A 16,054-nucleotide genomic window follows, 5' to 3' on the forward strand; every position below is an offset into this window, starting at 1 on the left:
AATACTGAGTAGAACTAGATATGCCCCGTTTGTGTAGGAAGCACAGTTCTTTTGTTATGAGCTAGCACACTTACAGGCCCTATAGGAAACACAGTAGAGTGAAACAATGCTGTTTTCTCTAAAACAGAGTGTTTTTCTTGCATGGCACACTAGGGTTCAATAAAAAATTCCTAAACGGAGTTGAATCACGTTGAGATTCAAGTTCTAGCAGCAAGTGTTCATTTAGGCTAAGAAGAGCACACTTGTGCTTCTCTGGCCATATACAGTGCAAGTAGCATTCGCGTCTGTTCCCAGCCAGTACAGTGTATTGGACTGAAGAGAAGCTCCTGTTTTACTCAGTTTCCAATACTGAGTTGAACTAGATATGCCCCGTTTGTGTAGGAAGCACAGTTATTTTGTTCTGAGCTAGCTCACTGTACGTGCCCTGTAGGAAACACAGTAGAGTGAAAGAATGCTGTTTTCTCTAAAAACAGAGCGTTTTTATTGCATGGCACACTAGGGTTCAATTAAACTTCCTAAACGGAATTGAATCACGTTGAGATTCAAGTTCTAGAAGCAAGTGTTCATTCAGGCTAAGAACAGCACACTTGTGCTTTTCTGGCCATATACAGTGCAAATAGCATTCGCGTCTGTTCCCAGCCAGTACAGTGTATTGGACTGAAGAGAAGCTCCTGTTTTACTCAGTTTCCAATACTGAGTTGAACTAGATATGCCCCGTTTGTGTAGGAAGCACAGTTCTTTTGTTCTGAGCTTGCTCACTATACGTGCCCTATAGGAAACACAGTAGAGTGAAAGAATGCTGTTTTCTCTAAAACAGAGCGTTTTTCTTGCATGGCACACTAGGGTTCAATTAAACTTCCTAAACGGAGTTGAATCACGTTGAGATTCTAGTTCTAGCAGCAAGTGTTCATTCAGGCTAAGAACAGCACACTTGTGCTATTCTGGCCCTATACAGTGCAAATAGCATTCGCGTCTGTTCCCAGCCAGTACAGTGTATTGGACTGAAGAGAAGCTCCTGTTTTACTCAGTTTCCAATACTGAGTTGAGCTAGATATGCCCCGTTTGTGTAGGAAGCACAGTTCTTTTGTTCTGAGCTTGCTCACTGTATGTGCCCTCTAGGAAACACCGTAGAGTGAAAGAATGCTGTTTTCTCTAAAACAGAGCGTTTTTCTTGCATGGCAAACTAGGGTTCAATTAAACTTCCTAAACGGACTTGAATCACGTTGAGATTCAAGTTCTAGCAGCAAGTGTTCATTCAGGCTAAGAACAGCACACTTGTGCTATTCTGGCCATATACAGTGCAAATAGCATTCGCGTATGTTCCCAGCCAGGACAGTGTATTGGACTGAAGAGAAGCTCCTGTTTTACTCAGTTTCCAATACTGAGTTGAACTAGATATGCCCCGTTTGTGTAGGAAGCACAGTTCTTTTGTTCTGAGTTAGCTCACCTACGTGCCCTATAGGAAACACAGTAGAGTGAAAGAATGCTGTTTTCTCTAAAACACAGCGTTTTTCTTGCATGGCACACAAGGGTTCAATTAAACTTCCTAAACGGAGTTGAATCACGTTGAGATTCAAGTTCTAGCAGCAAGTGTTCATTCAGGCTAAGAACTGCACACTTGTGCTATTCTGGCCATATGCAGTGCAAATAGCATTCGCGTCTCTCAGCCAGTACAGTGTATTGGACTGAAGAGAAGCTCCTGTTTTACTCAGTTTCCAACACTGAGTTGAACTAGATATGCCCCGTTTGTGTAGGAAGCACAGTTCTTTTATTCTGAGCTTGCTCACTGTATGTGCCCTATAGGAAACACAGTAGAGTGAAAGAATGCTGTTTTCTCTAAAACAGAGCGTTTTTCTTGCATGGCAAACTAGGGTTCAATTAAACTTCGTAAACGGAGTTGAATCACGTTGAGATTCAAGTTCTACCAGCAAGTGTTCATTCAGGCTAAGAACAGCACACTTGTGCTTTTCTGGCCGTATACAGAGCAAATAGCATTCGCATATGTTCCCAGCCAGGACAGTGTATTGGACTGAAGAGAAGCTCCTGTTTTACTAAGTTTCCAATACTGAGTAGAACTAGATATGCCCCGTTTGTGTAGGAAGCACAGTTCTTTTGTTATGAGCTAGCACACTTACAGGCCCTATAGGAATCACAGTAGAGTGAAACAATGCTGTTTTCTCTAAAACAGAGTGTTTTTCTTGCATGGCACACTAGGGTTCAATAAAAAATTCCTAAACAGAGTTGAATCACGTTGAGATTCAAGTTCTAGCAGCAAGTGTTCATTTAGGCTAAGAAGAGCACACTTGTGCTTCTCTGGCCATATACAGTGCAAGTAGCATTCGCGTCTGTTCCCAGCCAGTACAGTGTATTGGACTGAAGAGAAGCTCCTGTTTTACTCAGTTTCCAATACTGAGTTGAACTAGATATGCCCCGTTTGTGTAGGAAGCACAGTTATTTTGTTCTGAGCTAGCTCACTGTACGTGCCCTGTAGGAAACACAGTAGAGTAAAAGAATGCTGTTTTCTCTAAAAACAGAGCGTTTTTATTGCATGGCACACTAGGGTTCAATTAAACTTCCTAAACGGAATTGAATCACGTTGAGATTCAAGTTCTAGAAGCAAGTGTTCATTCAGGCTAAGAACAGCACACTTGTGCTTTTCTGGCCATATACAGTGCAAATAGCATTCGCGTCTGTTCCCAGCCAGTACAGTGTATTGGACTGAAGAGAAGCTCCTGTTTTACTCAGTTTCCAATACTGAGTTGAACTAGATATGCCCCGTTTGTGTAGGAAGCACAGTTCTTTTGTTCTGAGCTTGCTCACTATACGTGCCCTATAGGAAACACAGTAGAGTGAAAGAATGCTGTTTTCTCTAAAACAGAGCGTTTTTCTTGCATGGCACACTAGGGTTCAATTAAACTTCCTAAACGGAGTTGAATCACGTTGAGATTCTAGTTCTAGCAGCAAGTGTTCATTCAGGCTAAGAACAGCACACTTGTGCTTTTCTGGCCATATACAGTGCAAATAGCATTCGCGTATGTTCCCAGCCAGTATGGTGTATTGGACTGAAGAGAAGCTCCTGTTTTACTCAGTTTCCAAAACTGAGTTGAACTAGATATGCCCCGTTTGTGTAGGAAGCACAGTTCTTTTGTTATGAGCTAGCTCACTTACGGGCCCTATAGGAAACACAGTAGAGGGAAAGAATGCTCTTTTCTCTAAAACAGAGTGTCTTTCTTGCATGGCACACTAGGGTTCAATTAAAATTCCTAAACGGAGTTGAATCACGTTGAGATTCAAGTTCTAGCAGCAAGTGTTCATTCAGGCTAAGAACAGCACACTTGTGCTATTCTGGGCATATACAGTGCAAATAGCATTCGCGTCTGTTCCCAGCCAGTACAGTGTATTGGACTGAAGAGAAGCTCCTGTTTTACTCAGTTTCCAATACTGAGTTGAGTTAGATATGCCCCGTTTGTGTAGGAAGCACTGTTCTTTTGTTCTGAGCTAGCTCACTTACGGGCCCTATAGGAAACACAGTAGAGTGAAACAATGCTGTTTTCTCTAAAACATAGGGTTTTGCTTGCTTGGCACACTAGGGTTCAATTAAACTTCCTAAACGGAGTTGAATCACGTTGAGATTCAAGTTCTAGCAGCAAGTGTTCATTCAGGCTAAGAACAGCACACTTGTGCTATTCTGGCCATATACAGTGCAAATAGCATTCGCGTCTGTTTCCAGCCTGTACAGTGTATTGGCCTGAAGAGAAGCTCCTGTTTTACTCAGTTTCCAATAATGAGTTGAACTAGATATGCCCCGTTTGTGTAGGAAGCACAGTTCTTTTGTTCTGAGCTCGCTCACTTATGGGCCCTATCGGAAACACAGTAGAGGGAAAGAATGCTGTTTTCTCTAAAACAGAGTGTTTTTCTTGCATGGCACACTAGGGTTCAATTAAACTTCCTAAACGGAGTTGAAAAACGTTGAGATTCAAGTTCTAGCAGCAAGTGTTCATTCAGGCTAAGAACAGCACACTTGTGCTTTTCTGGCCAAATACAGTGCAAATAGCATTCGCGTCTGTTTCCAGCCAGTACAGTGTATTGGACTGAAGAGAAGCTCCTGTTTTACTCAGTTTCCAATACTGAGTTGAGCTAGATAGGCCCCGTTTGTGTAGGAAGCACAGTTCTTTTGTTCTGAGCTTGCTCACTGTACGTGTCCTATAGGAAACACAGTAGAGTGAAAGAATGCTGTTTTCTCTAAAACAGAGTGTTTTTCTTGCATGGCACACTAGGGTTCAATTAAACTTCCTAAACGGGTTGAATCACGTTGAGATTCAATTTCTAGCAGCAAGTGTTCATTCAGGCTAAGAACAGCACACTTGTGCTATTCTGGCCATATACAGTGCAAATAGCATTCGCGTCTTTTCCAGCCTGTAAAGTGTATTGGACTGATGAGAAGCTCCTGTTTTACTCAGTTTCCAATACTGACTTGAGCTAGATATGCCCCGTTTGTGTAGGAAGCACAGTTCTTTTGTTCTGAGCTTGCTCACTCTACTGGCCCTATAGGAAACACAGTAGAGTGAAAGAATGCTGTTTTCTCTAAAACAGAGCGTTTTTCTTGCATGGCACACTAGGGTTCAATTATACTTCCTCAACGGAGTTGAATCACGTTGAGATTCAAGTTCTAGAAGCAAGTGTTCATTCAGGCTAAGAACAGCACACTTGTGCTTTTATGGCCATATACAGTGCAAATAGCATTCGCGTCTGTTCCCAGCCAGTACAGTGTATTGGACTGAAGAGAAGCTCCTGTTTTACTCAGTTTCCAATACTGAGTTGAACTAGATATGCCCCGTTTGTGTAGGAAGCACAGTTCTTTTGTTCTGAGCTAGCTCACTTACGGGCCCTATAGGAAACACAGTAGAGGGAAAGAATGCTGTTTTCTCTAAAACAGAGTGTTTTTCTTGCACGGCACACTAGGGTGCAATTAAAATTCCTAAACGGAGTTGAATCACGTTGAGATTCAAGTTCTAGCAGCAAGTGTTCATTCAGGCTAAGAACAGCACACTTGTGCTATTCTGGCCATATACAGTGCAAATAGCATTCGCGTCTGTTCCCAGCCAGTACAGTGTATTGGACTGAAGAGAAGCTCCTGTTTTACTCAGTTTCCAACACTGAGTTGAACTAGATATGCCCCGTTTGTGTAGGAAGCACAGTTCTTTTATTCTGAGCTTGCTCACTGTATGTGCCCTATAGGAAACACAGTAGAGTGAAAGAATGCTGTTTTCTCTAAAACAGAGCGTTTTTCTTGCATGGCAAACTAGGGTTCAATTAAACTTCCTAAACGGAGTTGAATCACGTTGAGATTCAAGTTCTACCAGCAAGTGTTCATTCAGGCTAAGAACAGCACACTTGTGCTTTTCTGGCCGTATACAGAGCAAATAGCATTCGCATATGTTCCCAGCCAGTACAGTGTATTGGACTGAAGAGAAGCTCCTGTTTTACTCAGTTTCCAATACTGAGTAGAACTAGATATGCCCCGTTTGTGTAGGAAGCACAGTTCTTTTGTTATGAGCTAGCACACTTACAGGCCCTATAGGAAACACAGTAGAGTGAAACAATGCTGTTTTCTCTAAAACAGAGTGTTTTTCTTGCATGGCACACTAGGGTTCAATAAAAAATTCCTAAACGGAGTTGAATCACGTTGAGATTCAAGTTCTAGCAGCAAGTGTTCATTTAGGCTAAGAAGAGCACACTTGTGCTTCTCTGGCCATATACAGTGCAAGTAGCATTCGCGTCTGTTCCCAGCCAGTACAGTGTATTGGACTGAAGAGAAGCTCCTGTTTTACTCAGTTTCCAATACTGAGTTGAACTAGATATGCCCCGTTTGTGTAGGAAGCACAGTTATTTTGTTCTGAGCTAGCTCACTGTACGTGCCCTGTAGGAAACACAGTAGAGTGAAAGAATGCTGTTTTCTCTAAAAACAGAGCGTTTTTATTGCATGGCACACTAGGGTTCAATTAAACTTCCTAAACGGAATTGAATCACGTTGAGATTCAAGTTCTAGAAGCAAGTGTTCATTCAGGCTAAGAACAGCACACTTGTGCTTTTCTGGCCATATACAGTGCAAATAGCATTCGCGTCTGTTCCCAGCCAGTACAGTGTATTGGACTGAAGAGAAGCTCCTGTTTTACTCAGTTTCCAATACTGAGTTGAACTAGATATGCCCCGTTTGTGTAGGAAGCACAGTTCTTTTGTTCTGAGCTTGCTCACTATACGTGCCCTATAGGAAACACAGTAGAGTGAAAGAATGCTGTTTTCTCTAAAACAGAGCGTTTTTCTTGCATGGCACACTAGGGTTCAATTAAACTTCCTAAACGGAGTTGAATCACGTTGAGATTCTAGTTCTAGCAGCAAGTGTTCATTCAGGCTAAGAACAGCACACTTGTGCTATTCTGGCCCTATACAGTGCAAATAGCATTCGCGTCTGTTCCCAGCCAGTACAGTGTATTGGACTGAAGAGAAGCTCCTGTTTTACTCAGTTTCCAATACTGAGTTGAGCTAGATATGCCCCGTTTGTGTAGGAAGCACAGTTCTTTTGTTCTGAGCTTGCTCACTGTATGTGCCCTCTAGGAAACACCGTAGAGTGAAAGAATGCTGTTTTCTCTAAAACAGAGCGTTTTTCTTGCATGGCAAACTAGGGTTCAATTAAACTTCCTAAACGGACTTGAATCACGTTGAGATTCAAGTTCTAGCAGCAAGTGTTCATTCAGGCTAAGAACAGCACACTTGTGCTATTCTGGCCATATACAGTGCAAATAGCATTCGCGTATGTTCCCAGCCAGGACAGTGTATTGGACTGAAGAGAAGCTCCTGTTTTACTCAGTTTCCAATACTGAGTTGAACTAGATATGCCCCGTTTGTGTAGGAAGCACAGTTCTTTTGTTCTGAGTTAGCTCACCTACGTGCCCTATAGGAAACACAGTAGAGTGAAAGAATGCTGTTTTCTCTAAAACACAGCGTTTTTCTTGCATGGCACACAAGGGTTCAATTAAACTTCCTAAACGGAGTTGAATCACGTTGAGATTCAAGTTCTAGCAGCAAGTGTTCATTCAGGCTAAGAACTGCACACTTGTGCTATTCTGGCCATATGCAGTGCAAATAGCATTCGCGTCTCTCAGCCAGTACAGTGTATTGGACTGAAGAGAAGCTCCTGTTTTACTCAGTTTCCAACACTGAGTTGAACTAGATATGCCCCGTTTGTGTAGGAAGCACAGTTCTTTTATTCTGAGCTTGCTCACTGTATGTGCCCTATAGGAAACACAGTAGAGTGAAAGAATGCTGTTTTCTCTAAAACAGAGCGTTTTTCTTGCATGGCAAACTAGGGTTCAATTAAACTTCGTAAACGGAGTTGAATCACGTTGAGATTCAAGTTCTACCAGCAAGTGTTCATTCAGGCTAAGAACAGCACACTTGTGCTTTTCTGGCCGTATACAGAGCAAATAGCATTCGCATATGTTCCCAGCCAGGACAGTGTATTGGACTGAAGAGAAGCTCCTGTTTTACTAAGTTTCCAATACTGAGTAGAACTAGATATGCCCCGTTTGTGTAGGAAGCACAGTTCTTTTGTTATGAGCTAGCACACTTACAGGCCCTATAGGAATCACAGTAGAGTGAAACAATGCTGTTTTCTCTAAAACAGAGTGTTTTTCTTGCATGGCACACTAGGGTTCAATAAAAAATTCCTAAACAGAGTTGAATCACGTTGAGATTCAAGTTCTAGCAGCAAGTGTTCATTTAGGCTAAGAAGAGCACACTTGTGCTTCTCTGGCCATATACAGTGCAAGTAGCATTCGCGTCTGTTCCCAGCCAGTACAGTGTATTGGACTGAAGAGAAGCTCCTGTTTTACTCAGTTTCCAATACTGAGTTGAACTAGATATGCCCCGTTTGTGTAGGAAGCACAGTTATTTTGTTCTGAGCTAGCTCACTGTACGTGCCCTGTAGGAAACACAGTAGAGTAAAAGAATGCTGTTTTCTCTAAAAACAGAGCGTTTTTATTGCATGGCACACTAGGGTTCAATTAAACTTCCTAAACGGAATTGAATCACGTTGAGATTCAAGTTCTAGAAGCAAGTGTTCATTCAGGCTAAGAACAGCACACTTGTGCTTTTCTGGCCATATACAGTGCAAATAGCATTCGCGTCTGTTCCCAGCCAGTACAGTGTATTGGACTGAAGAGAAGCTCCTGTTTTACTCAGTTTCCAATACTGAGTTGAACTAGATATGCCCCGTTTGTGTAGGAAGCACAGTTCTTTTGTTCTGAGCTTGCTCACTATACGTGCCCTATAGGAAACACAGTAGAGTGAAAGAATGCTGTTTTCTCTAAAACAGAGCGTTTTTCTTGCATGGCACACTAGGGTTCAATTAAACTTCCTAAACGGAGTTGAATCACGTTGAGATTCTAGTTCTAGCAGCAAGTGTTCATTCAGGCTAAGAACAGCACACTTGTGCTTTTCTGGCCATATACAGTGCAAATAGCATTCGCGTATGTTCCCAGCCAGTATGGTGTATTGGACTGAAGAGAAGCTCCTGTTTTACTCAGTTTCCAAAACTGAGTTGAACTAGATATGCCCCGTTTGTGTAGGAAGCACAGTTCTTTTGTTATGAGCTAGCTCACTTACGGGCCCTATAGGAAACACAGTAGAGGGAAAGAATGCTCTTTTCTCTAAAACAGAGTGTCTTTCTTGCATGGCACACTAGGGTTCAATTAAAATTCCTAAACGGAGTTGAATCACGTTGAGATTCAAGTTCTAGCAGCAAGTGTTCATTCAGGCTAAGAACAGCACACTTGTGCTATTCTGGGCATATACAGTGCAAATAGCATTCGCGTCTGTTCCCAGCCAGTACAGTGTATTGGACTGAAGAGAAGCTCCTGTTTTACTCAGTTTCCAATACTGAGTTGAGTTAGATATGCCCCGTTTGTGTAGGAAGCACTGTTCTTTTGTTCTGAGCTAGCTCACTTACGGGCCCTATAGGAAACACAGTAGAGTGAAACAATGCTGTTTTCTCTAAAACATAGGGTTTTGCTTGCTTGGCACACTAGGGTTCAATTAAACTTCCTAAACGGAGTTGAATCACGTTGAGATTCAAGTTCTAGCAGCAAGTGTTCATTCAGGCTAAGAACAGCACACTTGTGCTATTCTGGCCATATACAGTGCAAATAGCATTCGCGTCTGTTTCCAGCCTGTACAGTGTATTGGCCTGAAGAGAAGCTCCTGTTTTACTCAGTTTCCAATAATGAGTTGAACTAGATATGCCCCGTTTGTGTAGGAAGCACAGTTCTTTTGTTCTGAGCTCGCTCACTTATGGGCCCTATCGGAAACACAGTAGAGGGAAAGAATGCTGTTTTCTCTAAAACAGAGTGTTTTTCTTGCATGGCACACTAGGGTTCAATTAAACTTCCTAAACGGAGTTGAAAAACGTTGAGATTCAAGTTCTAGCAGCAAGTGTTCATTCAGGCTAAGAACAGCACACTTGTGCTTTTCTGGCCAAATACAGTGCAAATAGCATTCGCGTCTGTTTCCAGCCAGTACAGTGTATTGGACTGAAGAGAAGCTCCTGTTTTACTCAGTTTCCAATACTGAGTTGAGCTAGATAGGCCCCGTTTGTGTAGGAAGCACAGTTCTTTTGTTCTGAGCTTGCTCACTGTACGTGTCCTATAGGAAACACAGTAGAGTGAAAGAATGCTGTTTTCTCTAAAACAGAGTGTTTTTCTTGCATGGCACACTAGGGTTCAATTAAACTTCCTAAACGGGTTGAATCACGTTGAGATTCAATTTCTAGCAGCAAGTGTTCATTCAGGCTAAGAACAGCACACTTGTGCTATTCTGGCCATATACAGTGCAAATAGCATTCGCGTCTTTTCCAGCCTGTAAAGTGTATTGGACTGATGAGAAGCTCCTGTTTTACTCAGTTTCCAATACTGACTTGAGCTAGATATGCCCCGTTTGTGTAGGAAGCACAGTTCTTTTGTTCTGAGCTTGCTCACTCTACTGGCCCTATAGGAAACACAGTAGAGTGAAAGAATGCTGTTTTCTCTAAAACAGAGCGTTTTTCTTGCATGGCACACTAGGGTTCAATTATACTTCCTCAACGGAGTTGAATCACGTTGAGATTCAAGTTCTAGAAGCAAGTGTTCATTCAGGCTAAGAACAGCACACTTGTGCTTTTATGGCCATATACAGTGCAAATAGCATTCGCGTCTGTTCCCAGCCAGTACAGTGTATTGGACTGAAGAGAAGCTCCTGTTTTACTCAGTTTCCAATACTGAGTTGAACTAGATATGCCCCGTTTGTGTAGGAAGCACAGTTCTTTTGTTCTGAGCTAGCTCACTTACGGGCCCTATAGGAAACACAGTAGAGGGAAAGAATGCTGTTTTCTCTAAAACAGAGTGTTTTTCTTGCACGGCACACTAGGGTGCAATTAAAATTCCTAAACGGAGTTGAATCACGTTGAGATTCAAGTTCTAGCAGCAAGTGTTCATTCAGGCTAAGAACAGCACACTTGTGCTATTCTGGCCATATACAGTGCAAATAGCATTCGCGTCTGTTCCCAGCCAGTACAGTGTATTGGACTGAAGAGAAGCTCCTGTTTTACTCAGTTTCCAATACTGAGTTGAGCTAGATATGCCCCGTTTGTGTAGGAAGCACAGTTCTTTTGTTCTGAGCTTGCTCACTGTATGTGCCCTATAGGAAACACCGTAGAGTGAAAGAATGCTGTTTTCTCTAAAACAGAGCGTTTTTCTTGCATGGCAAACTAGTGTTCAATTAAACTTCCTAAACGGACTTGAATCACGTTGAGATTCAAGTTCTAGCAGCAAGTGTTCATTCAGGCTAAGAACAGCACACTTGTGCTATTCTGGCCATATACAGTGCAAATAGCATTCGCGTATGTTCCCAGCCAGGACAGTGTATTGGACTGAAGAGAAGCTCCTGTTTTACTCAGTTTCCAATACTGAGTTGAACTAGATATGCCCCGTTTGTGTAGGAAGCACAGTTCTTTTGTTCTGAGTTAGCTCACCTACGTGCCCTATAGGAAACACAGTAGAGTGAAAGAATGCTGTTTTCTCTAAAACACAGCGTTTTTCTGCATGGCACACAAGGGTTCAATTAAACTTCCTAAACGGAGTTGAATCACGTTGAGATTCAAGTTCTAGCAGCAAGTGTTCATTCAGGCTAAGAACTGCACACTTGTGCTATTCTGGCCATATGCAGTGCAAATAGCATTCGCGTCTCTCAGCCAGTACAGTGTATTGGACTGAAGAGAAGCTCCTGTTTTACTCAGTTTCCAACACTGAGTTGAACTAGATATGCCCCGTTTGTGTAGGAAGCACAGTTCTTTTATTCTGAGCTTGCTCACTGTATGTGCCCTATAGGAAACACAGTAGAGTGAAAGAATGCTGTTTTCTCTAAAACAGAGCGTTTTTCTTGCATGGCAAACTAGGGTTCAATTAAACTTCCTAAACGGAGTTGAATCACGTTGAGATTCTAGTTCTAGCAGCAAGTGTTCATTCAGGCTAAGAACAGCACACTTGTGCTTTTCTGGCCATATACAGTGCAAATAGCATTCGCGTATGTTCCCAGCCAGTATGGTGTATTGGACTGAAGAGAAGCTCCTGTTTTACTCAGTTTCCAAAACTGAGTTGAACTAGATATGCCCCGTTTGTGTAGGAAGCACAGTTCTTTTGTTATGAGCTAGCTCACTTACGGGCCCTATAGGAAACACAGTAGAGGGAAAGAATGCTCTTTTCTCTAAAACAGAGTGTCTTTCTTGCATGGCACACTAGGGTTCAATTAAAATTCCTAAACGGAGTTGAATCACGTTGAGATTCAAGTTCTAGCAGCAAGTGTTCATTCAGGCTAAGAACAGCACACTTGTGCTATTCTGGGCATATACAGTGCAAATAGCATTCGCGTCTGTTCCCAGCCAGTACAGTGTATTGGACTGAAGAGAAGCTCCTGTTTTACTCAGTTTCCAATACTGAGTTGAGTTAGATATGCCCCGTTTGTGTAGGAAGCACAGTTCTTTTGTTCTGAGCTAGCTCACTTACGGGCCCTATAGGAAACACAGTAGAGTGAAACAATGCTGTTTTCTCTAAAACATAGGGTTTTGCTTGCTTGGCACACTAGGGTTCAATTAAACTTCCTAAACGGAGTTGAATCACGTTGAGATTCAAGTTCTAGCAGCAAGTGTTCATTCAGGCTAAGAACAGCACACTTGTGCTATTCTGGCCATATACAGTGCAAATAGCATTCGCGTCTGTTTCCAGCCTGTACAGTGTATTGGCCTGAAGAGAAGCTCCTGTTTTACTCAGTTTCCAATAATGAGTTGAACTAGATATGCCCCGTTTGTGTAGGAAGCACAGTTCTTTTGTTCTGAGCTCGCTCACTTATGGGCCCTATCGGAAACACAGTAGAGGGAAAGAATGCTGTTTTCTCTAAAACAGAGTGTTTTTCTTGCATGGCACACTAGGGTTCAATTAAACTTCCTAAACGGAGTTGAAAAACGTTGAGATTCAAGTTCTAGCAGCAAGTGTTCATTCAGGCTAAGAACAGCACACTTGTGCTTTTCTGGCCAAATACAGTGCAAATAGCATTCGCGTCTGTTTCCAGCCAGTACAGTGTATTGGACTGAAGAGAAGCTCCTGTTTTACTCAGTTTCCAATACTGAGTTGAGCTAGATAGGCCCCGTTTGTGTAGGAAGCACAGTTCTTTTGTTCTGAGCTTGCTCACTGTACGTGTCCTATAGGAAACACAGTAGAGTGAAAGAATGCTGTTTTCTCTAAAACAGAGTGTTTTTCTTGCATGGCACACTAGGGTTCAATTAAACTTCCTAAACGGGTTGAATCACGTTGAGATTCAATTTCTAGCAGCAAGTGTTCATTCAGGCTAAGAACAGCACACTTGTGCTATTCTGGCCATATACAGTGCAAATAGCATTCGCGTCTTTTCCAGCCTGTAAAGTGTATTGGACTGATGAGAAGCTCCTGTTTTACTCAGTTTCCAATACTGACTTGAGCTAGATATGCCCCGTTTGTGTAGGAAGCACAGTTCTTTTGTTCTGAGCTTGCTCACTCTACTGGCCCTATAGGAAACACAGTAGAGTGAAAGAATGCTGTTTTCTCTAAAACAGAGCGTTTTTCTTGCATGGCACACTAGGGTTCAATTATACTTCCTCAACGGAGTTGAATCACGTTGAGATTCAAGTTCTAGAAGCAAGTGTTCATTCAGGCTAAGAACAGCACACTTGTGCTTTTATGGCCATATACAGTGCAAATAGCATTCGCGTCTGTTCCCAGCCAGTACAGTGTATTGGACTGAAGAGAAGCTCCTGTTTTACTCAGTTTCCAATACTGAGTTGAACTAGATATGCCCCGTTTGTGTAGGAAGCACAGTTCTTTTGTTCTGAGCTAGCTCACTTACGGGCCCTATAGGAAACACAGTAGAGGGAAAGAATGCTGTTTTCTCTAAAACAGAGTGTTTTTCTTGCACGGCACACTAGGGTGCAATTAAAATTCCTAAACGGAGTTGAATCACGTTGAGATTCAAGTTCTAGCAGCAAGTGTTCATTCAGGCTAAGAACAGCACACTTGTGCTATTCTGGCCATATACAGTGCAAATAGCATTCGCGTCTGTTCCCAGCCAGTACAGTGTATTGGACTGAAGAGAAGCTCCTGTTTTACTCAGTTTCCAATACTGAGTTGAGCTAGATATGCCCCGTTTGTGTAGGAAGCACAGTTCTTTTGTTCTGAGCTTGCTCACTGTATGTGCCCTATAGGAAACACCGTAGAGTGAAAGAATGCTGTTTTCTCTAAAACAGAGCGTTTTTCTTGCATGGCAAACTAGTGTTCAATTAAACTTCCTAAACGGACTTGAATCACGTTGAGATTCAAGTTCTAGCAGCAAGTGTTCATTCAGGCTAAGAACAGCACACTTGTGCTATTCTGGCCATATACAGTGCAAATAGCATTCGCGTATGTTCCCAGCCAGGACAGTGTATTGGACTGAAGAGAAGCTCCTGTTTTACTCAGTTTCCAATACTGAGTTGAACTAGATATGCCCCGTTTGTGTAGGAAGCACAGTTCTTTTGTTCTGAGTTAGCTCACCTACGTGCCCTATAGGAAACACAGTAGAGTGAAAGAATGCTGTTTTCTCTAAAACACAGCGTTTTTCTGCATGGCACACAAGGGTTCAATTAAACTTCCTAAACGGAGTTGAATCACGTTGAGATTCAAGTTCTAGCAGCAAGTGTTCATTCAGGCTAAGAACTGCACACTTGTGCTATTCTGGCCATATGCAGTGCAAATAGCATTCGCGTCTCTCAGCCAGTACAGTGTATTGGACTGAAGAGAAGCTCCTGTTTTACTCAGTTTCCAACACTGAGTTGAACTAGATATGCCCCGTTTGTGTAGGAAGCACAGTTCTTTTATTCTGAGCTTGCTCACTGTATGTGCCCTATAGGAAACACAGTAGAGTGAAAGAATGCTGTTTTCTCTAAAACAGAGCGTTTTTCTTGCATGGCAAACTAGGGTTCAATTAAACTTCCTAAACGGAGTTGAATCACGTTGAGATTCAAGTTCTACCAGCAAGTGTTCATTCAGGCTAAGAACAGCACACTTGTGCTTTTCTGGCCGTATACAGAGCAAATAGCATTCGCATATGTTCCCAGCCAGGACAGTGTATTGGACTGAAGAGAAGCTCCTGTTTTACTCAGTTTCCAATACTGAGTAGAACTAGATATGCCCCGTTTGTGTAGGAAGCACAGTTCTTTTGTTATGAGCTAGCACACTTACAGGCCCTATAGGAAACACAGTAGAGTGAAACAATGCTGTTTTCTCTAAAACAGAGTGTTTTTCTTGCATGGCACACTAGGGTTCAATAAAAAATTCCTAAACGGAGTTGAATCACGTTGAGATTCAAGTTCTAGCAGCAAGTGTTCATTTAGGCTAAGAAGAGCACACTTGTGCTTCTCTGGCCATATACAGTGCAAGTAGCATTCGCGTCTGTTCCCAGCCAGTACAGTGTATTGGACTGAAGAGAAGCTCCTGTTTTACTCAGTTTCCAATACTGAGTTGAACTAGATATGCCCCGTTTGTGTAGGAAGCACAGTTATTTTGTTCTGAGCTAGCTCACTGTACGTGCCCTGTAGGAAACACAGTAGAGGGAAAGAATGCTGTTTTCTCTAAAAACAGAGCGTTTTTATTACATGGCACACTAGGGTTCAATTAAACTTCCTAAACGGAATTGAATCACGTTGAGATTCAAGTTCTAGAAGCAAGTGTTCATTCAGGCTAAGAACAGCACACTTGTGCTTTTCTGGCCATATACAGTGCAAATAGCATCCGCGTCTGTTCCCAGCCAGTACAGTGTATTGGACTGAAGAGAAGCTCCTGTTTTACTCAGTTTCCAATACTGAGTTGAACTAGATATGCCCCGTTTGTGTAGGAAGCACAGTTCTTTTGTTCTGAGCTTGCTCACTATACGTGTCCTATAGGAAACACAGTAGAGTGAAAGAATGCTGTTTTCTCTAAAACAGAGCGTTTTTCTTGCATGGCACACTAGGGTTCAATTACACTTCCTAAACGGAGTTGAATCACGTTGAGATTCTAGTTCTAGCAGCAAGTGTTCATTCAGGCTAAGAACAGCACACTTGTGCTTTTCTGGCCATATACAGTGCAAATAGCATTCGCGTCTGTTCCCAGCCAGTATGGTGTATTGGACTGAAGAGAAGCTCCTGTTTTACTCAGTTTCCAATACTGAGTTGAACTAGATATGCCCCGTTTGTGTAGGAAGCACAGTTCTTTTGTTCTGAGCTAGCTCACTGTACGTGCCCTATAGGAAACACAGCGGAGTGAAAGAATGCTGTTTTCTCTAAAACAGAGTGTTTTTCTTGCATGGCACACTAGGGTTCAATTAAACTTCCTAAACAGAGTTGAATCACGTTGAGATTCAAGTTCTAGCAGCAAGTGTTCATTCAGGCTAAGAACAGCACACTTGTGCTTTTCTGGCCATA

The sequence above is a fragment of the Peromyscus maniculatus genome, chromosome 11, assembly GCF_049852395.1.
Source record: "Peromyscus maniculatus bairdii isolate BWxNUB_F1_BW_parent chromosome 11, HU_Pman_BW_mat_3.1, whole genome shotgun sequence".
NCBI lineage: Eukaryota > Metazoa > Chordata > Mammalia > Rodentia > Cricetidae > Peromyscus > Peromyscus maniculatus.